Source organism: Mobula hypostoma, chromosome 4, assembly GCF_963921235.1.
Source record: "Mobula hypostoma chromosome 4, sMobHyp1.1, whole genome shotgun sequence".
Classification (NCBI taxonomy): Eukaryota; Metazoa; Chordata; class Chondrichthyes; order Myliobatiformes; family Myliobatidae; genus Mobula; species Mobula hypostoma.
The window spans coordinates 44,533,621-44,539,620 of record NC_086100.1 but is presented as its reverse complement, the minus strand read 5'-3'; the positions used below and the strand labels follow the sequence as shown (position 1 = coordinate 44,539,620).

Genomic DNA, 6,000 nt, shown 5'->3' with positions numbered 1-6,000 from the left:
GTTTACAAACTGTTGCAATCTCAGCAGACTCCTACTTTTACTGCAGCATTGTGTACAGTATCTAATTTACAAAGTCCGAATTTCCTTTTTATTTGATGTATTCTGAACTATTTAAAAACTGTGTGCACCAAGAACTCTATCCCTCTCATTGAATCAACAACATAATACAAGAGCATAATAGTGAAAGATTTTACAGCCAAATTATCAAACTGATACTTGGAAGCGGCAACCACTAATTGCCATGTGAATCACATTTTATCCAGAATGATCTTTTCAAAAAAGTGAGAAAAAATTTGTTTCCCTTCTTAGATGTTAATTTGATACAGGCTGTTTCCAAACGGGTCATTTCCAAAATCACTAACAGAAAGTCAATTAATTTCAAAATAAAAACAGGAAATGCTAGTGATATGAAGCTGGTCAGTCAGCATCTAGGTGAAAAAAATAGGAACAAGCGGAGGATTTAATTATTTGAAACATCCATTTGAATATGGTTCAGTCCAGTTCAACAAATTATCATCAGTTCTTCCAAGAAAGATTGTCTTCCACAATCCCATGAAGGACCCAAACTCAAGCAACTCTTTTCTTGAACAATTCTCTAGTTCATGTGACTGATTTTTGCAAATTTATAGGTCCATGAATGTATTCTTGAAGGACTGTAAAAATCAAATCAACATTGACTCCAGTGAAATCCTGCTGATCATCTCAAGAAAAAAAGTAATGCATCTGCTATATTGGAATTTTCTATGCCTTGTTCAATTTACTGTGATGGTTTCCTGCTCTGCCCAACACTACATCTCAACAGCACCATCTACTGGCAGCACTCATAATCTGGAATGACAAACAGATAACGCCTGTAATATTCCGCTTGTCAACCAGAATCATTTCACATTTCCGATATGAGAAAGAAGAACATCAAGCTAGTTTGAAGTTGTACAGAAGGTGGGGTAAAAACTGATAGGACAAAGGGAATATTTCTGATAGGGTGAGGTGACAGCTGCCATGTAGAAAAATTGTTTCATAGACTAATGCGGGAAATTGAAGAGATGTGAAAGTGCAAAATAACAAGCTGTAGGGAATGTCTAACAGGTCAGAGAATGCTCATGAGAAGGAGAGGAAGACTGTACAAGTATTACAAATGGATGACCTCTGCAGAAATTGATCAGTTCTGATGCAAACAGAAAGCAAGCTACATGATATCTGATTCCCCTGGTGCCCAAAAAATCTATTGATTGCAATTGAATAAAGTAAGCACTCACAGCTCTTTGGCTGAAAGAATTCCAAAAATTTGCATCTTTTTGAGCATGTGTATTTCTCCTCAATTCAGTCTTAAATAATGAATTTCTTATCCTGAGGCCTGACATCTAGTTCCAGGTTCCCCAGCCTGAGGGAAGTCTCTCAGCATCTACCAGTCAATTCCTCCCAAAACGTTGTACATCTTGGTGAGATTCCTTTATGCTTCAAGACTCCAGTAAGCATCGGCAAAATGTTCTCAATTTGGTTCGAACATAGAAATCCACAGCACATCACAGGCCTTTCAGCCAACAATTTTGTGCCGATCATGTAACCCATCCTAGAAACTGTCTATAATTACTCTGCCTCATAGCCTTCTATTTTTCTAAGCTCCATGTACCCATCTAACAGTCTCTTGAAAGACCCTATTGTATCCACCTCCACCACCATTGTTGGCAGTGCATTCCACGCACCCAGAACACTTTAGGTTAAAAACTTACCCCTGGCATCACCCCTCTACCTACTTCCCAGCACGTTAAAACTACGCCCCCTTCACGTTAACCATTTCAGCCCTGAGAAAAAGCCTCTGGCTAGTCACACAATCAATGCCTCTCATCATTTTATACACCTCAATCAGGTCACCTCTCATCCTGTGTCGCTCCAAGGAGAAAATCCCAAGTTCATTCAACCTGTTCTCATGAGGCACACTCTCCAATCCAGACAACATTCTTGTAAATCTCCTCTGCACTATATCCTCATCCTTCCTGTAGTGAGGTGACCAGAACTGAACACCAAGTGGGGTCTAACTAAGGTCTTATATAGGTATTTCTCTTCAGAGGTCACATCCTTCATATCAGAAATTAGTCAGATGAAATTATGTTGCCATAACCATAAGGTAAGAATTGTTTCTCCAATGCAGAGAACACTGCACTTAGTACCAACAGTCATTCCACCAAAAAGCCTTGTACAATGTCTGCGAGACTTCCTTACTTTAACACTTAATTGTTTATGTACCTGCATGCTTATTTACTGTGTCATGAGCGAGCACACCAAGATCCTTCTATAGACCAATAATGTTTTCTCAATATCTTTATAAAATAGCTTCTTTATTCCTCCCACCAAAATAAATAAGCCCCACATTCCCATCTACTATCTAACAGTCCATTCACTTGATCCGTCAAAATCATTCTTTTGCCTCTCATTTTGTCTTTAAATCATCAGTAAATTGTGATCCACAACTCTTGATTATTTCATTAATAGAATCTGTGAATAGTTGAGTTTCCATTGCTATAGTCTGCCAGCCTGAAGACCATAAAGTTTTCTACCTTTTTACATTTTACTCTATATTGCTCGCTTCCCCATGACACCTTTATGACACCTTTTTGTGAAGTATCCTGTCAAATGCCTTTTGATAGTCTGGGCAAACATACCCAACAATTCCATTTATCTAACTAGCTATTTTCTTCCTCAAAAACTTACACAAGATTTGTCGAACACGAGTCCCTTTAATGAAGCCATGTTTGGTTTTGCCTAATCATGTGACTATTTTCTAAGCAACTTGCCCTCCAAAATGGATTTCAGCCGTTTCTTGCTATGTTAAATTTGTTTAACTATATAATGGCCAAATACAAGTTTAAACAGCAAGACATGAAAAAATGGGACTTGCACAGTTCCCAACTTTACTCCACAGCAATGAGCTTCAAAGCTGGTAAACAACTGCCAAAGGGGGGAACACTAAGTTGTTAGCTCAGATATAAAATTAAAAACTGACTTGACCAAAAAGTTTTTCTGACACCTCAGCTGTGCTGCATTGGACTCTGGTCACAATGTCAAGTCTATCCATGGAAAGTGTTACATTAGTTATGTGTTTTTTGCTGCTGGAGTTAATAAAACAAACAAAATGAGTATCTTCTACCACACATAGGAACTGCAAGGGGATGGAATATGGGTGAAAGGAGTTGGAGAGGTGGAACAAGATTCCTTACAATTAATTCCAACATATTGTCAAATTCTGAAGATAAATATCTACAGTCCTATAGGTTATGGAAGACAGCAAAGAACCAGCCATATTAGTGTTTATGTTCTATTTAAATAAAAGATTCTCTCTGCCTTGCAAAATTACTCAACAAACCTGTGAAGAAATCAAAGTTTTATTAAAAATCATTAACCAGCATAACAGAGGATTGAAAATAATACAGGTTGAAGGAATGAAAATTCGGTTGAAATTCACTGAAATCAATCCGTTAAGGCACGGTGGTGGGAACAGAAGGGAAGCTAAAGTCATAAAATACTCCTTTTACTGATTTTTTGCATGAAGGAACCTCACACACTCAATACCTGTTAACTCAAGTAGTCGCATCTCAAGTATCTCTTTTTCCACGATATTCACTCTACCTACTTTATGCTACTTACCCTCATTTAGAAATTATTTTATGAGATTCTGTAGCATAACTGAAAATTTCACACAAATCTTTGTGTGCTCATCACGAAACAAGAACACTTCAATTGCAGATTGCTGTCTGCAGAAAGAACTTGTGCATCTGGGAACCAGCTGTTTGGGGCGAGGTTTGCTAGCCGGAGTTTGCACCATTGCGGAAGCGGCTGTTTGGTCCTTGTGAATGAGGCTCCGGGTAGATTGTAGATTGCTTGGTGGCCCTGCAGGTAAGAAACAGCAGTAACTAGGAGGGTAAGGGAATGGTATGGACAGGATTCCGATCGCGTCCCCTAACATTAAAGGACGATACTTCATGCTGAACTGTTAAATGGAAAGCCCGGGCTGGCCGCTTTCTCGGGAGATATCGGGGCTGCCGCTTAAGGACAAGACAGGCCCAAGCCTCCGCTGGTCGATAGTGCTACCGCCTACTGCCCTTTCACTGGTCCACTGTAATTCATCCACTGAAGTGTCACCCTCATCGAATAACGCCGAGGCGCCCTCGTCCGCCCGGCATCCATTCCTCTCTGTACCTCATCAGAGGTGTCAGCATCAATCCTACCCTTGCTTAACGCCCCATATCTGCGGGTATAAATGTCTGGCGGATGCCCTTAATCGGCCAACTGTCCTTCCAGTCTCCTGACTCTGCCACCTCCAATAAAGCACTGTGAGTCTGGGGTTATTTGGTTAATGATGGCTTGATATAATGGTTAGGGTTTAATAGACTTTAGCCTCGAAGGTGTCCTCCAAATTATATCAAAACCATTTATATATTTCAGGCCAATCTAATCTTTTCCTTTGGTTAATTTCCCGCAACTTATTTTTCTTTTTGTTTAATTCCACATCTTGTAATTACATTTCTTTTCTGGTAAAAATTTGCCTCCGATAAGGCTCTCGGTCTCTACTGCAATATTTTTATATTTTCAGCACTTGAAAAGTATATATAGCTGTTGTTTGATGACACCCCACTCCGTTTTGTTCAAAACACTTACCTATTGGAGGGTTCTTTTTCTATTTTATATATTGATAATTAGAGATGTGATAGTATTCTTCAGTGAGGAAAGGGAGAAACAGGAATCTTCGAGTGCAGGGGTTCCCAAACTTTCTTATGCCATGCACCAGTACCATTAAATAAGGTTGGGAACCCCTGCTCTAGTGTCTTGTCAGATGGAAGCTTTCACAATCCAGCAGCCTGTCAATTCAAAGTAGAGTAATGTGGAGGCTTTTGTGGCAGATCTTGGTGAGCATGCTGATGTGATGACACGCATCGTAGTTTGGGTGTCAGCATTGGTGATTGGGAATTTCATAAGCTACTTCTGTGCCCCAGTTCAAGTTCAGTTTATTGTCATTGAGCCATACGCATGTATACTGCCAACTGAAACAATGTGCCTCCAGACAAAGTTGCAAAATACACACACAACAATGCTCCCTCTAAGGTGTGCGTGCACACAAAGGAATTTAAACTGCACAAAAAAAATGTTGTCACCCTCTACTTCATTGGCATGTTAGGAATATTTCCTGATTGGACACAATCACGTTTCCTTTTCCAGTTTCTGATGTTGACGATATAGAGTCTGCAGATTTTACAATGGCCTTATACTGCTTTTACTGAAGAAGTTATTGATTCAGTATGTCAAATTCGAAAGACGCAAAGGCTGTGAAATGCAAAAGAACTGCCAGTTCATTTAAAGTGGAATGGCTTAATGAAACAGTAGAAACTGCTACACTGAAAGCTCATGAGGTCAGGAATGTGCAGCTACAAGAAATATTTATGTACAATACAGAAACTGGTGTTACCTGCATGTATTGTCGTGAAGCAAAAGTTGTTGGAAAATTTGCAAGTGGGAAGAAGTGGAGTGATATTTGAAAACTTGAGTTTTTGAAGGAGTTTTTAACAAGCAAATCACACATGAATGGTGTGCAGAAGCTCCAGCAAGAAAATGCTTCAATGCCTGCTACTTATGTTTTATGAGAGTGCGGATGAATGAGAGCGAAAATGATCAAACCCAGAGGAGACTAAAGTTATTGACAGTGTTTTGCTAGCTGTTAAAATGTATAGCTCTATATATAAAATACAGTGCGCACATGTTGTCTCTGGGCAAAAAATTGCACAGCACAAGATTATTGTGCACACTGGTCATTACAAATTAGAGGGAACAATGCTGTAAAGTAATTTACCACAAATAAACACTTTTTAAATTATTTTGTTAATTCATTTGCCCACCCAACCATTAATACTTTCAAATGATTTAGAAATTCATTCTGCACGCTCAATACACTGCTTAGTGCTTTCCTCCCAATCCAAGCATGTCAAGAAAAAGTCAAGAGCCGTAGGTACT

General features: G+C 39.2%; 1 protein-coding gene across 4 annotated transcripts in view; it reads left to right on the top strand.

The window, feature by feature from the left end:
* The first annotated feature begins 3,750 nt into the window (after positions 1-3,750).
* Positions 3,751-6,000, top strand: part of opa1 (OPA1 mitochondrial dynamin like GTPase) — a 157,952-nt gene continuing 155,702 nt past the window's right edge. For 3 of the 4 annotated variants that reach the window (XM_063045734.1, XM_063045732.1, XM_063045733.1), the window contains exon 1: positions 3,752-3,891. The gene's annotated coding sequence lies outside the window, so the exon portion shown is untranslated. Of the gene's footprint in view, positions 3,892-6,000 lie in introns of all 4 variants that reach the window. The other variant, XM_063045731.1, reaches the window with a different exon arrangement.